A 24,771-nucleotide genomic window follows, 5' to 3' on the forward strand; every position below is an offset into this window, starting at 1 on the left:
AGTAAATCATTCAGCTTCATTAAATTAGCTATTGTATCATGTTCAACAGCTCTTCCCACAAAGTAGGATGGCCCATGGCTCCCCACCACACACAGTATGATGGCCCACAGGTCCCCCCCCCACAAACACACATGCACAGTAGGATGGCCCCACAGTTCGCCGCCACACATAGTAGGGCCGTCTTCATTATTTGGTCTTCAACTGGATATTTTTAAGTCATTAAAGGGGTATCTGAGACTTTATAAAAAACAGAAAAATGTACCTAAGCACTAAGAGGCAGGTAATTGCAACTTACCTGCCTGTTGTGCATGGCGCCGTTCTTCCCCGGCACAGAAACCGCTCTTGCTGGGGATGCAGAAGCCTCCGATGACATCACGTCTACAGAGCGGAGGCTTCTTCATCGCTCCACACTGTCGACAGGGCAGAACTTCCGACATCATTTTGATTGACAGCCGTATCCTCGCTGCCTAACTGGGGAATCCGCTGGCAGTCAGAATGACTTCGGAAATCATGTCGCATCGGCAGCTGAATTCCCGGAAGGAGTTGTATGTGACCTCTTTGTGCAAGGGAAGAACGGCGCTGTGCACAATGCACAGATAAGCTGTAATTACCTGTCTATTAGTGCTTAGGTAATTTGTTTGTTTTTATAAGGTCTCGGATATACCCTTTAAGAGCTTATCTTTAGACACAAAACAGTCGTTTAAGTCAAACTAGTTCATAATAAGGAAAAGATCTCCAATATGCAGACTAAATAGATTTTAATTATAGACAAGGGATTCCTGGCTTTCATAGTGTGTGTGTGCCAGAATGGTGGGATATTAGTTTATGGAATCACAATGGTGGACATTTTTAGTGTATAGGGTCAAAGTGGGGGATATTCTAAAAGCATAGGATGACAAAGGGGGACATTAATAATGTCTCTCATTGTGGTCCCTATCACTAATGTCCCCTATTGTGGGGATGTTACAACTGTAATAGGGAATAAAAGGAGGATGCTATTAGGGAGGGTCATGTTGCTGCATTTTGTCACAAAGGCAGACATTACTGTATGGGGGCACAAAAAGGAATTTACTAGTGTACACGAGACAAATATAGGGAATATAACTAGAAATGAGCAGATTAAGCGAAATTTTAATTTGCTTATTTTTCTCAGATTTTTCTGAGAAATTCGATTTACAAGATATATTCCATGAAATTAATGTCTCTTATTATTATTATTTATTTTTAGAGCACCATTGATTCCATGGTGCTGTACAAGAGGAGAGGTTACATACCAAACACAAATATAAATTACGGTGAATATACTAACAGTGAAAGACTGGTACAGAGGGGACAGGACCCTGCCCTGGTGGGCTTACACTCTACAGGATAAGGAGAGAGGAGGGTCAGGGCTTGCGGTAGCTATGGTGGTGGTGAGTTGGTATCGGGGGTCACTGCAGGCTGTAAGCTTTCCTGAAGAGATGGGTTTTTATGTTCCGTCTGAAAGTTCTGAATATTAGCCCCCGATCTGTAAGATAAAGGGGGCTCATGGGATTACAGGACTTTAGGCTGTTAAGCTAATTTGTAAGGTTATCAATGCCTAACTCCTGTTTCTTTTGTTTGAGATGCTCAAGGGTTAATGGAAGTGGCAGGATTTTCAGACCTGGAGACTGCTTTTCCCGCAAAAATATGGACCAATGGACGGATGGACACCTCAGGGAGGCGGATACTGTTCAATATTTAAAACTGACAGGAGTGCCTGTGCTGGCATTCTGACAAGGTACAGTAGAATTTTTCCCTCCGAACCACCGCTTTTTCCGTTAGTCGTACAGTCGCATTGCTTTATTGAAGGGAGGTAACACTAAGCCATCTGACTGTGTGATCTTCATTAATTATTTAAATGGACTGGTTGACCGACTCGACTGATTAAAAAGTTATATTTATTTGATTGTTGGAAGTATATCCCCAATAAAGCACTGCGGCCATATTTATCCAACCTTTAGTTGAGTAATTATTCTTAAATGAGAATAATTATATTTTTCCATTTGAGTCTGATTTAATAAACTTAACAATCCTTGTATTCTCATGTGGCGGACAATAAGACATGTTGTGGCACAGAATTCCAGAGGACGTCGGATACTCAGAAGAAGTCTCGGAGGTGACTGGGTGAGGAACATATGAGTGTGGAGGAGACAAGGAGGTCTTGGGAGGACTGGAGATTACATGTTGGAAGACATCGGGAGATTAATCCAGAGATATATGAAGGAGACAGATTACGGACGACTTTGTAGGTCAGTGTTAGTAGTTTGAACTGGATATATTGTGATATTGTGAGCCATTGAAAGGATTTGTAGAGGAAAGAAGTAAAGGAGGTGGATTTAGTCAGTTAGCAGAGTTAAAGGGGTGGTCCGAAGGTGAAAGTAAATTTTATCTATATCCCTATCTATTTGATGCCATAATCTAAGTTATTTTCTAATATACTTGCTTTAAAAATTCCCTACCGTTCCCTAACTGCTAGTGTACTTTTTTTTGTCTGATGAGGATTTGTTTAAGAACCTTCAGTGCATCTTGGGATAGTCAGTGATATCAGAGCAGGGGGCAGAGACTGTGGTCACTATCATAACCCTCGCCCTGAAAGGAAGCATCATCAGTGACACTCATTTCAGGAGCGGTGCCGTCCCTGCTGGTCCCTACTCTATGCGATGTGCGCAGCGACAGCCTCCACTCTCGTCAGCTCAGATCTGCAGTAATGAGCCGGCTCTACACCCAGCCAATTTGTTTACCTGTAGGGGGCGTCAATTAGGTTTCTATGAGATTATGAAATTTTATGGAGGAATGGCAAATACAGTTCTCTGGGGCTTAGTTGCCAATTCTACCCAGATAAAACACATTTGCATGTTCAAAACCTTATTGGAAGCCAACACAGATGTCAGCTATGACTAAAGCAAAAGACCCTTATGGTGGTATAGAATATATCTGTCTTTTCTCCAAGTTGCTGCTAACTTATGAGGGGGTGGTCGAGGAATCCCACTCCCCTCTGAATCTGTGTAACTGTATTTTATCATAAAATGTGCCATTTATGATATGGCCATTAGATGGCAGTAATGGGTTACATTTAAGATGACTATCTGTTCTATACAGGAAAGATATATATCTTTGTACCGTGTTAGCCAGTAGATAGAAAAATATTTAGAATTGAGAGTCCTCAGACTCCTCAGTAGTTGATACCTTTTAATGGCTAACTGAAAAGATGGTAACACATTGCAAGCTTTCCAGACTACTCAGGTCTCTTCATCAGGCTAGACTAATACAAAATCTGAAGAGTCACATATTTATGCACAATACAACACAGAAAAAATGCAATAGATAAGACAAGTGACGTGAAGCAGAATTATCATTATGGGAGAGGGAAAAGCATAAATATTGGACCAGTACATAGATAAGGAGTCTGGATGTTTTATTGTCCTCTGATTGGAGTCTCCTAATGAGTTGTGATGCCCCCACAAGGTCTTAGGAGCAAATTCCTTAATGCATGTACCGTGTTATGCGGTACATTCTGGTATCCTCCATTTTGATAAAGATATATATCTTATATGTATCTTAACCCCTTAACCCCCAAGGGTGGTTTGCACGTTCATGACTGGGCCAATTTTTACAATTCTGACCACTGTACCTTTATGAGGTCATAACTCTGGAACGCTTCCATGGATCCCGGTGATTCTGACATTGTTTTCTCGTGACATATTGTACTTCATGTTAGTGGTAAAATTTCATTCATATAAATTGCGTTTATTTGTGAAAAAAACGGAAATTTGGCAAAAATTTTGAAAATTTTGCAATTTTCCAACTTTAAATTTTTATGCCCTTAAATCACAGAGATAGGGCACACAAAAAACTTAATAAGTAACATTTCCCACATGTTTACTTTACATCAGCACAATTTTGGAACCAAAATTTTTCTTTGTTAGGAAGTTATAAGAGTTAAAAGTTGACCAGCGATTTCTCATTTTTACAGCACAATTTTATTTTTACAGACCACATCACATTTGAAGCCACTTTGAGGGGTCTATATGATAGAAAATACCCAAAAGTGGCACCATTCTAAAAACTGTACCCCTTAAGGTGCTCAAAACCACATTCAAGAAGTTTATTAACCCTTCAGGTGCTTCACAGGAATTTTTTGAATATTTAAAAAAAAAATGAACATTTAACTTTTTTTCACAAAAAAAATACTTCAGGTTCAATTTTTTTTATTTTACCAAGTGTAAAAGGAGAAATTGGACTGCAAAAGTTATTGTGCAATTTGTCCTGAGTACGCTGATACCTGATATGTGGGGGGAACCACTGTTTCGGCGCATGGCAGAGCTCAGAAGGGAAGGAGCACCGTTTGACTTTTTCAATGCAAAATTAGCTGGAATACAGATCGGATGCCATGTCACGTTTGGAGAGCCCTTGATGTACCTAAACAGTGGAAACCCCCCACAAGTGACCCCATTTTGGACACTAGACCCCCCAAGGAACCTATCTAGATATGTGGTGAGAACTTTGAACCCACAAGGGCTTCACAGAAGTTTATAACGTACAGCGGTACAATTAAAAAATCATATTTTTTCCACAAAAATGATCTTTTCACCCCCAATTTTTATTTTCCCAAGGGTAAGAGGACCCCAAAAGTTATTGTGCAATTTGTCTTGAGTATGCTGATACCCCATATGTGGGTGTAAATGACTATTTGGGCGCATGGCAGAGCTCGGAAGGGAAGCAGCACCATTTGACTTTTTTGGCTGGAATTGAGATCGGACACCATGTCGCGTTTGGAAAGCCCCTGATATACCAAAACAGTGGAAACCCCCCAGAAATGACACCATTTTGGAATCTAGACCCCCCAAGGAACTTATCTAGATGTGTGGTGAGAACTTTGAACCCCCAAGGGCTTCACAGAAGTTTATAACGTACAGCCGTACAATTAAAAAAATCATATTTTTTTCACAAAAATGATCTTTTCACCCTCAATTCTTACTTTTCCAAGGGTAACAGGACCCGAAAAGTTATTGTGCAATTTGTCCCGAGTACGCTGATACCCCATATGTGGGTGTAAACGGCTATTTGGGTGCATGGCAGAGCTCGGAAGGGAAGCAGCGCCATTTGACGTTTTTGGCTGGAATTGAGATCGGACACCATGTCGCGTTTGGAAAGCCCCTGATGTACCTAAAGAGTGGAATCCCCCCACAAGTGACCCCATTTTGGAAACTAGACCCCCTAAGGAACTTATCTAGATGTGTGGTGAGCACTTTGAACCCCCCAGTGCTTCACACAAGTTTATAATGCCTGGGCGTGAAAATAAAAAAATCGTAGTTTTCCACAAACATGATCATTTAGTCCCCAATTTTTTTATTTTCCCAAGGGTAACAGGAGAAATTGGACCCCAAAAGTTGTTGTCCAATTTGTCCTGAGTACGCTGATACCTCATATGTGGGAGAAAACTACTGTGTGGGCACACGCAGGGGCTCGGAAGGGAAGTAGTGATGTTTTGGAATGCAGACTTTGATGAATTGGTCTGCGGGTGTCATGTGCGTTTGGAGAGCCTCTGACGTGCCTAAACTATTGAAACTCCCCACAAGTGACCCCATTTTGGAAACTAGACACCCCACGGAACTTATCTAGATGTGTGGTAAGCACTTTGAACCCCCAAGTGCTTCACAGAAGTTTATAACGCCCAGGCATGAAAATAAAAAAATCATATTTTTTTTCCACAAAAATGATATTTTTGCCCCCATTTTTTTATTTTCCTAAGGGCAACAGGAGAAATAGGACCCCAAAAGTTGTTTTGCAATTAGTCCTAAGAAGGCTGATACCCCATATGTGGGGGTAAAACACTGTTTGGGCGCATGGCAGAGCTTGGAAGGGAAGGAGCACCATTTGACTTATTCAACGCAGAATTGGCTGGAATTGAGATCAGATGCCATGTTGAGTTTGGAGAGCACCTGATGTGCCCAAATAGTGGAAACCCCCAATTCTAACTCCAACCCGAACCCCAACACACCCCTAACCCTAATCTCAGCCCTAACCCTAGCCCTAACCCTAATGGGAAAATGGAAATAAATACATTTTTTTAATTTTATTATTTTTCCCTAACTAAGGGGGTGATAACGGGGGGTTTGATTTACTATTTATGGCGGTTTTTATGTTTGGCAGCTGTCACACGCTAAAAGACGCTTTTTATTGTAAAAATAGTTTTTGCATCACCACATATTGAGAGCTATAATTTTTCCATATTTTGACCCACTGAGTCATGTGAGGTCTTATTTTTTGCGGGATGAGTTCACGCTTTTATTGGTATCATGTTCGGGCACGTGACATCTTTTGATCGCTTTTTATTCCGATTTTTGGATGCAGAATGAACAAAAACCAGCATTTCTTGAATTTCTTTTGTGGGGTGCGTTTACACCGTTCCGCGTGCGGTAAAATTGATAAAGCGGTTTTATTCTTCGGGTCAGTACGGTTACAGCAATACCTCACTTGTCATTTTTTATGTTTTGGCGCTTTTATGCAATAAAAACAATTTTAGATAAAAAATAATTATTTTTGCATCGCTTTATTCTGCGAGCTATAACTTTTTTATTTTTTCTCTGATGCTGCTGCGTTGTGGCTCGTTTTTTGTGAGACAAGATGATGTTTTCAGTGGTACCATGGATATTTATATGCGCCTTTTTGATCGCGCGTTATTGTACTTTTTGTTCGGCGGTATGATAAAAAAACATTATTTTTTGCTTCGTTTTTTATTTTTTAAAGGGTTCACTAAAGGGGCTAACTAATGGGACAGTTTTATAGGGCAGGTCGTTACGGACGCGGCGATACCAAATATGTGTACTTTTAGTTTTTTTTTATTTCCAAAAAATGAATTTATTAGGGAATTTTTTTTTTTCATTTATTTAGTGATTTTGTAAAAATTATTTTTACACTTTTTTTTTTTTTTTAACGTTATTAGGTTGTCCCAGGGGGGACATCACTGTCCTGTGACAGATCGCTGATCTGTCACATCACAGATCACTGTGACAGATCAGCGATCTGTCACAGGCATTGAAGAAGACTTCCTCTTGCCTGCGCTTTGCAGGCACTGAGGAAGCCAGCTCCCTGCAGGCCCCCGAAGGTCCCCGTCACCATCTTGGATTCGGGGACCTGCAGGGAAGGAGACCCCCGCAGCAGCGCTGCACATTGCGCTGCTGTGGGGGGCTCAGGGAAGCACGGAGGGAGCCCCCTCCCTGCCGATGCTTCCCTTTAACCCCCGGTACACCGCGATCTTGTTTGATCGCGGTGTGCAAGGGGTTAACGTGTCGGGGGCGGTCCGTGACCACCCCTGACACATTCTGCCGGGTGTCAGCTGTGATAATCAGCTGACACCTGGCCGCGATCAGCGGCGCTCACCACGTAAGCGCCGCTGATCGCTGTGACATACTGTTATGAATGAGTCACCGTAGGAGGCAAAAACAGAAATACTAGCTAAGTCCAGAAAACCAGAGAAGTTGGCAGCTATCGGATTGCAGACCCCTGAACCTAACAACAACAACTAGCAGTAGCCGTGGGGGGTTCCTACGGTGCCCTAGACCCCTCGATCACAGCCGGAGAACTATATAGCCTAAAGGCAGAAAGGGAAATCTAAACTGCCCCAGAGCAGACCCCAAAGCAATAGGCAGCCCCAACATATAATGACGGTGAAGCAAGATGAAAAAACACTCACACAGATAGAAAGATTGGCTGAGCAAATGATGGGGCCCAAGCTAACTAAATAGGACAGAATAGAAAAGCTGCTGTCTGCAATCCGCCAAAACCCTCTCAACAACAAGAGCCAACAGACTGATAGGGAAAAAAGCCCTGAAGACGCTAGGCTTCAAAAAGACTATATCAGTACTCAGGTATTATCTGAAGACAGAGCAAAAAGGAATTCAGCTCACCCAGCAGGGAAAGGCAGAAATCCAGAAAAACAAGGCAAAACAAAACCAAAACACAAATGCAAAAAGTAGAGCAGAAAACTTAGCTTTTGAGGAGCAGGAATCAGACTGGTCTCCAAGAATCCCTCAGAGTAATCACCCGCAAGGCAGAAGGGCGTCGGCTGCCTTATATACAGTCAGCAATCCCAGTCACCCAATCATCATCATTCTGCTCAGGTGCTTTGTAATCAGCCTCACTACCTTCCTTCACCAGAAGAGGGAGTTCATCAGACCTCAATGGTGAAGGGGAAAATGAACTCACAACAACGTACTATCCCGTCCCTGGGAATTAAGTCCCAGGGCACATGGACGGGATAGTACGTCACATGGCAGTAAGGGGTTAATTGATGTAAAAAGACATAAATCCATGCGACACATCCATTCCAGCACCGAGAGGGTCAAAGGCCATCATGAGCCCGTTGTAGCCAAATTGACTTAAGTTTCATTTTTTGTTGCACCTTTTTCTGCTGGAATGTAAAAGGCCGGTGCACAAAAAGCCGGATTACTTACCGGTAATGCCCTTTTATAGAGTCCACGACAGCACCCACTTGAGAAAGGGGACCCGCCCATAGGAACAGGAAACCTACAGAATAAAAACGGCCGGTCCCCCTCTCCTCCTCAGCTGGATTACAGAGTACGAGAGGAACCGCCAAGGTGTTATATAAATCTTTAACGTTATTCTTTTTCGCATTCAGAACATATATAATTCTATACCTAAATACAACCACCGCCGAGTGATCTACTCATAACTAGGGAAGTGAGTGGGTGCTGTTGTGGACTCTAGAAAAGAGCATTACCGGTAAGTAATCTGGCTTTTTCTCTTCACCACAACAGCACCCACTTGAGAGACTTTCAGAGAACCATCACCTGGGAGGGACCACCGTGTTGAGGACAGATCCCCCAGAACAGGATGAGAGATCCAGCCTATAGTGGTTGTAAAAGGTGGATGGCGAAGACCATGTTGCAGCCTTACATATGTGATCAATCGGAATGTCTGCCTTCTCAGCCCAGGAGGATGCCATAGCCCTTGCCGAATGTGCTTTTATCCCATCCAGAGGACTCTGGCCTTTCGCTGAGTAGGCCGGACAGATTGCATCTCTGATCCATCAGGACAAGGTGCCCTCCGTGACTCCACACCCCTTCTTGTGGCTCTGAAAGGACACAAATAGAGCACTACTGTGCCTCCAGGAACGAGTTCTATCTATGTAACTCAGGACAGCCCTCCTCACATCTAAGGTGTAAAACCTCTCTTCTTCAGGAATAGAAGGATTATCAAAAAAGGAGGGAAGAAAGATCTCCTGTGTCCTGTGAAATCTTGCTGCCACTTTAGGCAGGTATGATGGATCTGGCTTTTGTACTATTCTATCCTGAAATACTAACAGGAAGGGAGGATCTATGGAAAGAGTCTGGATGTCACTAACCCTTCTAGCCGAGGTTAATGCTACTAAAAAAGCTGCTTTCAGTGATATGTTTTTTAAGGGAATAGACTATTGGTTCAGAGGACCGGTTAGGGCTTCAAGGACTAAATTTAGATCCCAGTGAGGTAACCGAATGTAAACCGGGCTACTACGTTCACACGCTGTAATAAATCGTGAGACCCATCTATCCCCTGCCACATTATAACCATATAGGGCTCCTAAGGCAGACACCTGGACCTGGCTATGTGCACACACTGCAGATTCACCTGCGGGTTTTTTCCAACGGAACCGCAGGTAAAGTGACCTGCGGTTTTGCCCTGTGGTTTCACACCTCTACTATGTTAAAGGTGTGAAACCGCAGCAGAATCCGCAGAAATAATTGACATGCTGCGGAAAAAAAAACGCGCGGAAAAAAACGCAGCGTGAGCACTGCGATTTTGAAAACCTATAGGCTAACATGGTAAAGTACCATGTCTGCGGAACTGCTGCGGTTCCGCAGCAAAAACCGCAGCGTGTGCACATAGCCTTAGAGTATTAACTGAAAGACCCAACTCCCGACCTCTCTTCAGAAATTCTAGAATAGCTGTAATTGGAACCTCCCTGGAAAAGGCACCCGTTTAGAAGTTTAAGAATTTTCTCCACACTTTGCTATATATCCTTGTTGTGGATTCCTTTCTACTCTGCAGGAGTGTGTTAATTAGGTCATCAGAGAACCCTCTTAATTTCAAGTTGAGGCCCTTCACTTGAGGATGAAGGAATGGGCCCTGAAAGAGCAGGTCCGAAACTGTCGGGAGGATGTAGGGGTCGCATATGGACATGGCCCGGAGCCAAGAGAACCAAAGTCTCTTGGGTCAGAAGGGTGCAATGAGGATCACCCTTGTCTTCTCTTCTCTGATTTTCCTTATGACCAGTGGCAACATCATTGGTGGGAAAGCGTATGCCAGACTGAACTGCCAAGAGGATCGAATCTCGGCACCTGTCTGTTCTCTCTGGCAGCAAGCAGGTCTATCTGTGAAAGCCCCCACAAGTCTACTATTTTCTGGAATGTCTGGCGGCAGAGGCTCCATTCTCCCTGATGTAGCATATGATGACTAAGAAAATCTGCTTTTATATTTTCCCTTCCTCTGATATGAAGGGCTGAGAGAGACAATAGATGGATCTTGGCTAGCTCGAAAATCTCTACTGCGGTAGACATCAGCTTTTCTGATCACGTTCCGCCTTGTCGATTTACATACGCGACTGCCATAGTATTGTGCGACAAGATCCTCACATGAGACCCTCGAAGCTGTGGGAGAAAGTGATGCAACGCATGACTGACCGCTTTCAATTCCTTCAAATTTGAAGAGTCCTCCACTTCCCTTATGTCCCACTGTCCCTGAGCAAGGCTATCCCACATATGGGCGCCCATCCCTCAGGACTTGCATCAGTGGTAATTATTCTGGATGGTTTTATTACCCATGGAACACCCCTGGAAAGATGGGCATCCTCCAACCACCAGGACAGGGAGTTTAATACTTCTTTTGACAAGGCTACTATACCCCCCAGATGGCCCTGCAGGCATTCATCCTCATGGAGGATCTCATGCTGCAAGCATCGGGTGTGATACTGGGCCCATTGGACAGCCGGAATGCAGGAGGTAAGGGATCCCAAGAGGGACATAGCCTCTCTTAAGGACATCTGAGGGTTCTCCATTGCTGTTCTGACTTTTGACCGTATGACCAACTTCTTTGACTCTGTGACTCTGTGACAAGACACCTCTGACTTACTGAATCTAGGTGTAGACCCAGGAAAGACTGAAGGGTTTTCGGGACCAGCCTGGATTTCTCAAAGTTGATAATCCATCCCAACGCCTTTAAGGACGAAATCGTGTCAGCAAATAATAATAATAGTCTTTATTTTTATATAGCGCTAACATATTCCGCAGCGCTGTACAGTTTGCACACATTATCATCACTGTCCCCGATGGGGCCCACAATCTAAATTCCCTATTAGTATGTCTTTAGAATGTGGGAGGAAACCGGAGTACCCGGAGGAAACCCACGCAAACACGGGGAGAACATACAAACTCCTTGCAGATGTTGTCCTTGGTGGGATTCGAACCCAGGACGGTGGCTAACCACTGAGCCACCGTGCCGCCCAGCAAAGCGATCTTTACAATGGGAGGCAGACTTCCCTATTACCAGGAAATAATATAGATACGGTAGAATCCGCGTATTCCGCTGACATACATAAGCCATCACCTCTAAAGGCCCCGTCTCACATAACGAGATTGTTAGCAAGATCGCTGAAACGTCACCGATTTTGTGACGCAACAGCGACCTTGCTACGTGTGACACATAGCGGCGACCGGCCCCCCCGCTGGATATCGCTGATCGTGCTTGAATGTCCTGGGCCATTTTTTAATCGTTGGCATCCCGCTGACCAGCATGTACCGCTGTGTTTGACGCCGACGAGCGACCTCATTGGCGACGCAGAACTCAGGGACGCAGGCGTGAGTCGTCAGAAAAGCTGCTGTGTGACAAGATCCCAACGACCGCCGAGGTCGTTATACGGATCGCCGTATTGTTGCTGCGTCGATGAAGAGATCTGCCTGTTTGGCAGCTTACTAGCGACCATGTAGCGACGCACCAGCGATCTTTACCAGGTCGTATCGTTGTCGGGATCGCTGGTGCGTCGCTATGTGAAACGGCACCCTAACATCACTATTGTGAATACAAGAGGAGCCATGGAAAGACCAAACGGCATTGTTGTGAACTGGAAATGGCGGATTCGCCCTGCCAAAATGACTGCCACCCTGAGCTACTGTTGGTATTCGGCATGTATGGAGAGATGATAATACTCATCCTTTAGGTCCAATCTGGTCATCATACATCTGGGAAATAAAAGTTTAATAGTGCATCCAATTGACTCCATTTTGAATGTATAGTTACAAAGTAAAGTATTTAACTTTCTTAAATTAATAATAGTTCTAAATGAACCATCTGGTATAGAGATCAAGAACAAAGGGGAATAGAATGCCCTTCCTTCCTGATCTTCTGGCTTCAGGATCCAGGAACTCGATGTTATCTCCTTCCATTTGTGGCAGAAAAACTTCAATCTGCCTCCTACTGGAGGGTTTGAACTATTGGAAGCTATTATCCTTTCTGGCAGAAGGTCCCCCTAAACAAGGCACCTCTTTGCTTGGCCTCCTTTGTGTCCCATCGGTCTCGGCTCTTGAACGGCTTTCTCTTAATAAACGGATGCTTTTTGAACGCTCTCCTGTAGAATGGAAGAGATTGATTAGGTAACACCTTCTTTCTCTCTCCCGCCTTGGTGAGGATTTCATCCAGTACTTTCCCGAACAGGAACTCACCCTGGCACGGGATTGCGCAGTTTTGTTTTCGACTGCATATCTCCCTTCCAGCTCTTCAGCCATAGAGCGTGTCAAGCAGCATTTACCAAACCAGCCGACCTAGCCGCCAGGCGTAGGGAATCTGCCGATGCGTCTGCCAGATACGCTGCCGCTCTCCTGATTAACGGAATGGTGGATAACAATTTTTCTCTAGGCACCGTTTCCTTGATCTGCTCTAGCTGGTGTACCCATACAAGCATCACCCTTGCCATGCATGTGCTGGATATGGCTGGTTTAAAGGCAATAGCATCGGCCATGGCTGGAGACAGCAATTAGACCCCTCACCCACCGACTGATGGCGCCGATCGGCTGCCGCCACCGACTGACGGCAGCGATCGGACGCCGCAGTCATCATCAGGTCCGCTCCCCCCCAGCCTTCCAATCCCCCCCCCCACCGGCCCGGTACCTCCTGTCCCTCTGGCCGTCCCGGTGTCCTGCGTCATGGGCGCCGCCCTCTTGGAAAATGGAGGGCGCATGCACAGTGCGCCGGATGCAGATTCATTCATTTATTTTGATCACTGTGAGAAACTCTCACAGTGATCAAAATAAAAAAAAAGTAAATAAACCCACCCTTTATCACCCCCATAGGTAGGGACATATAATAATATAAAGAAAATATTTTTATTTTTCCATTAGGGTTAGGGTTGGAATTAGGGTTAGGGCTGGAATTAGGGTTAGGGCTGGAATTAGGGTTAAGATTAGGGTTAGGGGTGGGTTGGGATTAGGGCTAGGCTTGCAGTTAGGGTTAGAGTTGGGATTAGGGTTAGGGGTGTGTTGGGGTTAGGGCTATGATTAGGGTTGGGATTAGGGTTGGAGTTAGAATTGAGGGGCTTCCACTGTTTAAGCACATCAGGGGGTCTCCAAACGCGACATGGCGGCACCATTTATTCCAGCCAATTTTGCGTTTAAAAAAGTCAAACAGTGCTCCCTCCATTCCGAGCCCCGACGTGTGCCCAAACAGTGGTTTACCCCCATATATGGGGTATCAGCGTACTCAGGAAAAATTGCACAACAACTTTTGGGGTCTAATTTCTCCTGTTACTCTAGGGAAAATAAAAAATTGGGGGCTAAAATAATTATTTTTGTGGAAAAAAAATGATTTTTTATTTTCATGGCTCTGCGTTATAAACTTCTGTGAAGCACTTGGGGGTTCGAAGTGTTCACCAGACATCTAGATAAGTTCCTTGGGGAGTCTAGTTTCCAAAATGGGGTCACTTGTGGGGGGTTTCTACTGTTTAGGCACATCAGGGGCTCTGCAAACATAACATGACGCCTGCAGACCATTCCATGAAGTCGGCATTTTAAAACGTCACTACTTCCCTTTCGAGCCCCGACGTGTGCCCAAACAGTGGTTCCCCCCACATATGGGGTACCAGCGTACTCAGAAGAAACTGGACAACAACTTTAGGAGTCCAATTTCTCCTGTTACCATTGTGAAAATAAAAATTAGCGGGCTAAAAAAATCATTTTTTGAGGAAAAAAAATATTTTTATTTTCACGGCTCTGTGTTATAAGCTTCTGTGAACCTGAGGGTTGAAAGTGCTCACTATGCATCTAGATAAGTTCCTTGGGGGGTCTAGTTTCCAAAATGGGGGTATTTGTGGGGGAGCTCCAAAGTTTAGGCACACAGGGGCTCTCCAAACACGACATGGTGTCCGCTAATGATTGGAGCTAATTTTTCATTCAAAAAGTCAAATGGCGCTCCTTCCCTTCTGAGCCCTGCCGTGCGCCCAAACAGGGGTTTATGACCACATATGAGGTATCGGTGTACTCAGGAGAAATTGCCCAACAAATTTTAGGATCCATTTTATCCTATTACCCATGTGAAAATGAAAAAATGGTGCTAAAAGAAAATTTTTGTTGGAAAAATTAAAATGTCCATTTTTTCCTTCCATCTTGCTTTAGTCCCTGTGAAGTACCTGAAGGGTTAATAATCTTCTTGAATGTAGTTTTGAGTAGCTTGAGGGGTGCAGTTTTTAGAATGGTGTCACTTTTGGGTATTTTCTGCCATATAGACCCCTCAAAGTGACTTCAAATGTGAGGTGGTCCCTAAAAAAATGGTTTTGTAAATTTTGTTGTAAAAATGAGAAATCGCTGGTCAACCTTTAACCCTTATAACTGCCTAACAAAAAAAAAAATTTTGTTTCCAAAATTGTGCTGATGTAAAGTAGACATGTGGGAAATGTTATTTATTAACTATTTTGTGTCACATAACTCTCTGGTTTAACAGAATAAAAATTCAAAATTTGAAAATTGTGAAATTTTCAAAATTGTCGCCAAATTTCCATTTTTTTCACAAATAAACGCAAAAATTAATCGACCTCAATTTACCACTAACATGAAGCCCAATATGTCACGAAAAAACAATCTCAGAATCGCTAGGATGCGTTCCTGAGTTATTACCTCATAAAGGGACACTGGTCAGAAATGCAAAAAATGGCCAGGTCATTAAGGTCAAATTAGGCTGGGTCATGAAGGGGTTAAACGCTTCCTATTCTTCCCTCTTGTGCTTTGAGAATTTAATTTTTTAAGATTTCCCATCCTTCCTGGACATTTTTGTCCTTGAGGATATCCAGCCATTGGATCCCTCCAATTCTCTTTCTGAATCCCTTAAAATCTGCCTTTCTGAAATCTAACCTTGACGTCGGAGTCTTTACAGGTCTTCCTCCTCTAGCTATCCAAAATTCTAAAATAGCATGGTCGCTACCTCCTAGGGTCCCAGCCACTTTTACCTCCTCAACCATTTCCTCCCTGTTTATAAGGATTAGATCCAAGGTAGCAGATCCCCTTGTTTTCTCCCCTACCTTTTGGAAGATAAAGTTGTCAGCAAGAGAGGATAAGAATTTCCTTGACCTGTTAGTTTTGCCTGAGAGAGATTCCCAACAAATGTCTGGATAGTTGAAATCTCCCATGACCACTGTGTCATATTTTTGGGAGAACTTGGCCATTTGATGCATAAGGAGTTCATCCATATCTTCAGCTTGCACAGGTGGCCTGTAGTAAATGCCTACAATGGTGTCCTTTCCATTGTTCTGTCCTTGTATTCTTACCCAAACAGTTTCCACAGAACTCCCAGTCTCTGAAGCTTCAATCTCTGTGCAGATATACACGTTTCTAACATACAATGCGACACCCCCTCCTTGTTTATCAAGTCTGTTTCTTGCAAATAAGTTGTATCCTTCTAGTCTTGTATTCCAATCATGTGTATCGTTCCACCAAGTTTCAGTGATTCCAATGACATCATATTTCTTTTCCTACGTTAGTAGTTCCAATTCTCCTTGTTTGTTGCCCATGCTTTGTGCATTAGTATAGAAACATTTTAGTTTGTGATTGTTTTCTCTTTCTCCAATATTTTTATTAATTAGATTCTTTTGTCTTTGTTCTTCCTTTCCACTTATAATAGCAGAGTTCTCAATAGCATTTGTCAGGTGTATGGCTTTTTCTGGCCTTTTGTTTCCCTTCCCACGTTGTTCTAGTTTAAAGCTCTCCTGATGAGTGTAGCAAGGCGACTTCCAAATACATGTTTTCCAGTCTTCGTAAGGTGCACCCCATCTCTAGCAAGTAGTCCATCGTATAGATAATTCACTCCGTGATCCATGAATCCAAATCGTTGCTGACGGCACCATCGACGTAGCCAGTTGTTCACCTGCAGAATCTTATTCCACCTCCTTGTTCCATGGCCATCCACTGGGAGGATGGAAGAGAAGACCACCTGCGCTCCCAGTTCTTTCACTTTCTTTCCCAAGTCTTCAAAGTCTCTGCAGATGGTTTCCAGGTCATTTCTTGCAGTGTCATTTGTCCCCACATGTAGTAGCAGGAATGGGTAGTCATCTGTAGGTCTGAAGAGTCCTGATATCCTGTCAGACACATCTTCAATTTTTGCACCTGGAAGACAGCACATTTCTCTTGAGGGTATATCTGGTCTGCAGATAGCAGCCTCTGTTCCTCTTAACAGGGAATCCCCCATGACCACCACTCTCCGTTTCTTCTTCACAACATTTTTCTTTCTCCATCCAGGAGGATTCTGAAGGCGTACAAGGTTGCTGTTTGTGGGCAAAGTCTTATCCTGATGTATTTCTTCATCGTTCTCCTGCGTGAGAGCCTGGTACTGGTTTCTGAGCAGTATGGGTGCTGACTGCCTCCTGATCCTCCTGCTTCTCTGGGTCACATGTTTTCATTCCTCCGTTTCTTCAGGTGCACTTCGAATTTCTTCTCTTTCTGTAACATGAAGAGATAATTCTGCTCTAAGAACTCTTCACCTTCCTTAATGATCTTCAATGTAGCTAACCTCTCTTCGACATTTTGCAACTTTTCCTCCAACAGGGGCACAAGCTTGCATTTGTGGCATGTGAAGTTTGGCTTTTCCACTGGTAAGTCTGTGAACATGTAGCAAGAAATGCAGCTCACCAAATGGCTCCTGGCTCCTTCCATATTGTTATAGCGATGAAAAATGAGCCAAATTTCGCGCGCCGAATTTGCGCTGGAAATATGCAAATTCTCTCCTCAGGACTCTTCCCCTGGTTTCCCGATTTCCTCTTTTCAGCTGCAACAGCCAAAATCCAGTGATCGTTGAGCTCGCGGAGACTCTTCACTTATCCCAGAAGGCACTGGGAATATGCAAAGACGTCGTGATCAAAACAGCAGTTTAAGAATCTGAAGAGTGATTTAACCTCTTCATGACCAAGCCTATTTTGACCTTAATGACCAGGCCATTTTTTGCAATTCTGACCAGTGTCCCTTTATGAGGTAATAACTCAGGAATGCTTCAACAGATCCTAGCGATTCTGAGATTGTTTTTTCGTGACATATTGGGCTTCATGTTAGTGGTAAATTGAGGTCGATAATTTTTGCGTTTATTTGTGAAAAAATCCGAAATTTGGCGAAAATTTCAAAAATTTTGCAATTTTCAAATTTTGAATTTTTATTCTGTTAAACCAGAGAGTTATGTGACACAAAATAGTTACTAAATAACATTTCCTACATGTCTACTTTACATCAGCACAATTTTGGAAACAAAATATTTTTTTGTTAGGAAGTTATAAGGGTTAAAAGTTGACCAGTGATTTCTCATTTTTACAATAAAATTTACAAAACCATTTTTTTTTTTAGGGACCACATCACATTTGAAGTCACTTTGAGGGGTCTATATGGCATAAAATACCCAAAAGTGTCACCATTCTAAAAACTGCACCCCTCAAGCTACTCAAAACTACATTCAAGAAGATTATTAACCCTTCAGATGTTTCACAGGAACTAAAGCAACGTGGAAAGAAAAAATGGACATTTTAATTTTTCCAACAAAAATTTTCTTTTAGCATCAATTTTTTCATTTTCACATGGGCAACAGGATACAATGGATCCTAAAATTTGTTGGGCAATTTCTCCTGAGTACACCGATACCTCATATGTGGTCATAAACCACTGTTTGGGCGCACGGCAGGGCTCAGAAGGGAAGGAGCGCCATTTGACTTTTTGAATGGAAAATATGCTGGAATATTTAGAGGTTGCCATGTCGCTTTTGGAGAGCCCCTGTCTGCATACACAATGGAGCTCCTCCACAAGTGACCCCATTTTGGAAACTAGACCCCCCCCAAGGAACTTATCTAGATGCATAGTGATCACTTTGAACCCCCAGGTACTTCACAAATTGATCTGTAAAAAAAAAAAAAAAAAAAAAAGTACTTTTTTTTCACAAAAATTTTCTTTTAGCCTCAGTTTTTTCATTTTCACATGGGCAACAGGATAAAATGGATCCTAAAATTTAATGAGCAATTTCTCCTGAGTACACCGATACCTCATAGGTGGTCATAAACCATTGTTTGAGCGCACAGCAGGGTCCGGAAGGGAAGGAGCGCCATTTGACTGGAAAATTAGCTCCAATCATTATCGGACACCATGTCGCGTTTGGAGAGCCCCTGTGCACCTAAACATTGGAGCTCCCCCACAAGTGTCCCCATTTTGGAAACTAGACCCCTTATGGAACTTATCTAGATGTGCAGTGAGCACTTCAAACCCCCCAAGTGCTTCACAAAAGTTTATAACACAGAGCAGTGAAAATAAAAATAATTTTTTTTCCTCAAAAATGATTGTTAGCACACTATTTTTAATTTTCACAAGGGTAACTGGAGAAATTGGACCACAAAAGTTGTGGTCCAGTTTGTCCCGAGTACGCTGGTACCCCATATGTGGGGGGGAAACACTGTTTGGGCACACGGCAGGGCTCAGAAGGGAAGGAGTGCCATTTGACTTTTTGAAATGCAAATTTCTTCTAATCGTTAGCGGACACCATGTCGTGTTTGGAGAGCCCCTGATGTGCCTAAACATTGGAGCTCCCCCACAAATGACCCCATTTTGGAAACTAGACCCCCCAAGGAACTTATCTAGATGCATAGTGTGCACTTTGAACCCCAAAGTGCTTCACAAAAATTTATAACGCAAAGCCGTGAAAATAAAAAATATTTTTTTTTCCTCAAAAAATTATTTTTTAGTGCGCAATTTTTTATTTTCACAAGGGTACCAGGATAAATTAGACCCCAAAAGTTGTTGTCCAGTTTGTCCTGAGTACGCTGTTACCCCATATGTGGGTGGGGACCACTGTTTGGGTACACGTCGGGGCTCGGAAGGGAAGTAGTGACATTATGAAATGCTGACTTTGCTGGAATGGTCTGTGGGCATCATGTTACATTTGCAGAGCCCCTGATGTACCTAAACTGTGGAACCCCCCCACAAGTGACCCCATTTTGGAAAATAGAACCCCCAAGGAACTTATCTAGATGTGTGGTGAGCACCTTGAACCCACAAGCGTTTCACAGAAGTTTATAACGCAGAGCCGTGAAAATAAAAAATATTTTTTTCCCTCAAAAAAAATGATTTTCAGCCATCAATTTTATTTTCACAAGGGTAGCAGGATAAATTGGACCCCAAAAGTTGCTGTACAGTTTGTCCTGAGTACGCTGGTGCCCCATATATGGGGGGGAACCATTGTTTGGGCACACGCAAGGGCTCGGAATGGAAGTAGTGACGTTTTGAAATGCAGACTTTGATGGAATGGTCTGCGGTCGTCGTTGTTTGCAGAGCCCCTGATGTGCCTAAACAATAGAAACCCCCACAAGTGACCCCATTTTGGAAACTAGACCTCCCAAGGAACTTATCTAGATGCCTGGTGAGCACTTTTAACCCCCAAGTGCTTCACAGAAGTTTATAACGCAGAGACGTGAAAATAAAAAAAAAAATTTTCCACAAAAATAATTTTTTAGCCCCCAATTTTTTATTTTCCCAAGGGTTCCAGGAGAAATTAGACCCCCAAAGTTGTTGTGAAATTTTTCCTGAGTACGCTGATACCCCATATGTTGGGGTAAACCACTGTTTGGGCACACGTCAGGGTTTGGAAGGGAGGGAGCACCGCTTAACTTTTTGAACGCAAAATTTGCTGGAATCAATGGTTGCACCATGTCGCGTTTGGAGACCCCCTGATGTGCCTAAACAGTGGAAACCCCACAATTCTAACTTCAACCCTAACCCCAACACATCCCTAACCCTAATCCCAACCCTAACCATAACCCCAACACACCCCTAACCCTAATCCCAACCATAACCCTAACCCGAATTCCAACCCTAACCCTAATTCTAACCCTAATTCCAACCCTAACCCTCTTTCCAACCCTAAAGGAAAAATAAAAATAATTTCTTTATTTTATTAGTTGATCCTGCCTATGGGGGTGATGAACGGGGGGTTTATTTACTTTTCATTCTATTTTGATCACTGTGAGAGTTTATCACAGTGATCAAAATGAATGAATGGAAATTGCAGCCGGCGGGCGCACTGCGCATGCTCCTGCCATTTTCCAATATGGTGGCGCCCATGGTCCGGGACCGCGGGACACCAGGAGCCATAACGGCACTCGGTGAGTACCGGGGGGGTGGGAGGAGGGGCGATCGGAAGCCGGGGGGAGCGGAGGGAAGGCGTGGGGGGGAGATGATGGCAGCGGCGGCACATCGCCGCTGTCATTCAGTGGCGGGGGGCAGATCGCCCCCGTTAACAGGTGGGGGGGGGTGTCGGATCGCTGTCACCAGCCATGTCCGATGCTACAGCGTCGGACGTGGCTGGATTGTAATATTTCATCAATTTTCATTGATGAAATATTACTATCGCTCTGATTGGCTGTTAAAAGTGAAACAGCCAATCAGAGCGATTGTAGTCACGTGGGGGCGAAGCCACCCCCCTATGGTGAAGAACAAAGCCCCCTGTATCTGCGGGTCGGGTGACCTTTCAGTGACCTAGGTCACCCGACCCGCAGGGGGGCTTTAAAGTCATGACACCACATAGGCATCACTGGTCAGATTGGCACCAGTTTTCATGACGCCTATGTGGCGTCATTGGTCGTGAAGGGGTTAAAAATGTTTTATTGCATTAACCCTCCATTTTTATAGGTCCGTATTGCCAAGGATGGCAATGTTTAAAGAGTAGGAGGATTTGAGAGGGTGGTTGAGGATTCCCTCTCCCCTCTGAATCTTTGTAACTGTATTTTATCATAAAATGTGCTATTTATTATATGGCCATTAGATGGCAGGATATGTTACAGTTAAGATGACTATCTGTTCTATCCTGTAGTACAGGATATAGGTAACCCAATAGGCCGGCCACCAGGTGGGAGTTAGACTGAGGGATTACTGGGAGATTTTGGGTTCCATCTGAAGTAAGTTAGTGAGAGAGTCTCAAGGAAGACCGAAGAAAAGAGGGAGATGTTCTAGACAATAACAAGAGAAAGGTGTGTGGTGCATACAGAATAGAAACAATGAGGGCAGCAGAAAACAATTCTTCATAAACGTGCCAGGACTGGGTCAGCCTTAGGCCCGTTTCACATACGTTTTTTATGTCAGTTGTAATCCGCGAAAATGGCGGAAAACGGATCCGTGTTAGTACTGACATCAACGGGTGCCACCGGACCGTTGTTCTAACAGATAAGGTGAATGATGAAATTTAAAGGAACCCCTGGGGAGGGAGAGAGAATTTTTAGCAGCCGCCAGAACGGGATTTAGGGTTAAATATCCGGCAAAGGCAATGCTTCTGGGCATGCTCAGTGGCAAATGCGGATCCGGCCAGCCTAAAAAAAACGTTTCATTGTCCGTCCTGTCATGTCAGCGGACGCCAAAATTTTGACGGAGCCGTGAAAAAACGGATCCTACGGATGACCATCCGTCAAGATCCGCCGATAATGCAAGTCAATGGGAAAAAAAAAGGGATCCACCAAGAAAAACGGCAGATCCTTTTTTTTGCAAAACGGCGGATTTTGACTGATGGAGACAAACGGATGTGTGAAAGAGGCCTTATCTGCAAGGTGGATCCAAGCGAGTCAGGTAGCGGAAGTAGTAGGGTGGTAGCAGGAGCTCCCTTACGTTAGGTTCCAGAGAGAAAATGGAGGTGCTCTTCGGGTCGAAGTATTATGCGTCAATCTTCATTTCAAGAATGGTGTCTGTGTCCATGATCACTGGTTGTATGTGAAGAGAAAGGAAACTGTCACACTCTCTTTATTTGACTGTTACTGAAAATAAAAAAGTTTAGTTTTCAAACTGATGTGGTTATCTCCTTCTGAAGACAAACAGAAATGGACAGGAGTATGGAGATCTCCTCCACTGAGACAGCACACACCCCCGGGATTGGCAGAATCCCTTATTTCTGGAGCGGGCCGGAATGAAGAATTGGATCATGTGCCCCCCGCCCGTTACAAACTGATCCGGTGGGAATGTGCTTGAGGTCTGCTATGTATTATGCACTTCTATGTTATCCTGAGTGTCTGATAAGATTTTTGGCATTTAATTATGAAGCTGGCAGTCCAGGGTAGTAACAGTTTAGAAATCAACTGTAGGGTGGATTAACACAGCACATTGGCTCAGTGGTTAGCACTGTTGCTTTGCAGAGCTGGGGTCCTGGGTTCAAATCCCACCAAGGACATCATCTGCAAGGAGTTTGTATGTTCTCCTCGTGTTTGCGTGGGTTTCCTCCGGGTTCTCCGGTTTCCTCCCACACTCCAAAGACATACAGATAGGGAATCTAGATTGTGAGCCCCAATGGGGACAGTGATGATGTCTGCAAAGTGCTGTGGAATTAATGGCACTATATAAGCAAAGGATAATAATAATTTGGGTCTCTCTATATGAGCCTGTGCCCTGTCAGTCCAGTCTGGGACGGAGGTTGCCATGTATTAAGTCAAACGCACCAAACACCATTTTTTTTGTATTTGTTTAATTAGCTGCTTTGCGTCTATACAAATATTACAGTATAAAGATAAGCATTTTTCCAAGTTTCATTCAACCAATAACCGTGAATGAAAAAAAAAAAAAAAAGTCAAACACAAAGCAGCAGATTAGATTTATTGCCAAAACAGATTCATATGAAACTGAACAGGGGAATGTATATACATGGTCAAAAACATTTCCACAAGTTACTAATAGAATGTGCATTTCGGAACTCAAACATCAATGCTCGGAGATAGTACGGCAATACTTTTACTTTAAGAGGAGAAATGGGCTTTAAAGTGCACCTTTTGCCCACACACAAGACATCCACCTCGGGATTCCACTTTTTTTTTTGTCCATGTGCAGGGTGTCAGGCTTCACACGACATTGAGGAAAAAAAAAAAAATAATAATCATAAAAATATGAAGACTCTTATATTACTCGCACACTTAAGTGTTAATAGTTTTATTTACTATACATTTCCATTACTATCAAGATTAAAAAAGGAGAAAAAACAAAGAAAATAAAGAAATTCTAAAGTCTCCAACATGGCGATAAGCAGTAGCACTTGCACAAAAAAAAAAAAAAAAAGTAACCATCCAGTATTGGGCCGGGCTACTGATCTCAATATGCGAAATATTTTGGTATTAAAAAATAGTTATTTTTTCCCGTTTCTTACAAATAAAAGAAATAAACTTTACAGTTGCGTCTCATATCAAGGAAAGGAACCATTTTTATTCTAGGAAAAAAAAAAATTTATAATGCAAAGTGATAATTGTGTGAAAAAAAAAAAAACCCTACAACACCCCCACCTTTTTATTTTTTTTAATTTTTTTTTTTTTAAATTCGCAGATTAGTATGAAATACATCTATATCCCATACTAATCTACTTGATATAGATGCTTTTAGAACGGTTGTCTGGGAAAGAAGATGGCTGTTATGTTCCAAAAACAGCGCCACACCAGTACACAGTTTGTATGTGGTATTACAGCTCTGTCCCACTCGCTTCAATAGAGCCGAGCTGCAATACCGGACACAACCAACAGACGGGTGAGGCGCTATTTCTAACAGACAACCCATAAAGCAACCCATTGTGTGTGTTTGAGATGATTGTTAGTATAGCAAAAAAAAAAAATGGACCCATCAATCACAACTGGACAATAATGGATTAGCAAACACTGAAAAAAATTCTCTTATTTTTTTTTTTTTTAATTTTTTCTCTAAAGTTTTTCCACCTTAAAATTTCCACAGTGTGAAAGGACGAGCTGTATAAACTGAGAACCAGCAAGAAAATCTGAATTAAATGTGGGCTATATTTACAAAAAGCTTAAAAAGGGAAGAAAAAAAAAACCTCCCTCAATCGCTGTAGTGACGCTGTGCACGGCTGTGTAGACACGGAGGACAGCGACAAAGCGTGCGCCAAGCCTTACAGGTGTCACTATGGGGGGCACAAAGCACTACAGAAGGTGGGGAAATAGATGAAACCGCTCCTAAACCGTGGAAATGGACTGCAAAAACAGAGCGGAGGTGAAGCTTTCAGGATATTAAAATTATATTAAAAAAGTATATATATTTATAAATCTCTAGGAAACAAAAAAACACTTGAGGCCAATGCAAAAAACGTAAAGATTTAAAAGGAGCATGGAGCAGAGCAGTGTATCAACTCCAAGGCCCGGCAGATAAGGGGTTAATACACCGCCTCCTAAAAGCAAAATCCCCCTATGGTTAGAAAATAGATTAAAAAAAAAAAGACCCCATG

At 43.2% G+C, this 24,771-nt stretch overlaps 1 protein-coding gene and 1 long non-coding RNA gene across 4 annotated transcripts in view; one reads left to right on the top strand and one right to left on the bottom strand.

Moving 5' to 3' along the window:
• The first annotated feature begins 1,440 nt into the window (after positions 1–1,440).
• Positions 1,441–18,959, top strand: LOC141086558 (uncharacterized). Its single transcript, XR_012231606.1, has 3 exons — positions 1,441–1,759; positions 2,082–2,270; positions 17,886–18,959. It is a non-coding gene; the product is annotated as an uncharacterized lncRNA (long non-coding RNA).
• A 4,169-nt stretch (positions 18,960–23,128) lies between these two features.
• The window catches only part of JUP (junction plakoglobin), a 64,802-nt gene continuing 63,159 nt past the window's right edge, over positions 23,129–24,771 (bottom strand). For 2 of the 3 annotated variants that reach the window (XM_073572703.1, XM_073572702.1), the window contains exon 15: positions 23,129–24,771. This exon is cut by the window's right edge and continues 112 nt beyond it. The gene's annotated coding sequence lies outside the window, so the exon portion shown is untranslated. The other variant, XM_073572704.1, reaches the window with a different exon arrangement.

Source organism: Dendrobates tinctorius, unplaced genomic scaffold (genome assembly GCF_039654945.1).
Source record: "Dendrobates tinctorius isolate UK_male_01 unplaced genomic scaffold, ASM3965494v1 ptg000032l, whole genome shotgun sequence".
In the NCBI taxonomy this organism is placed as follows: Eukaryota; Metazoa; Chordata; class Amphibia; order Anura; family Dendrobatidae; genus Dendrobates; species Dendrobates tinctorius.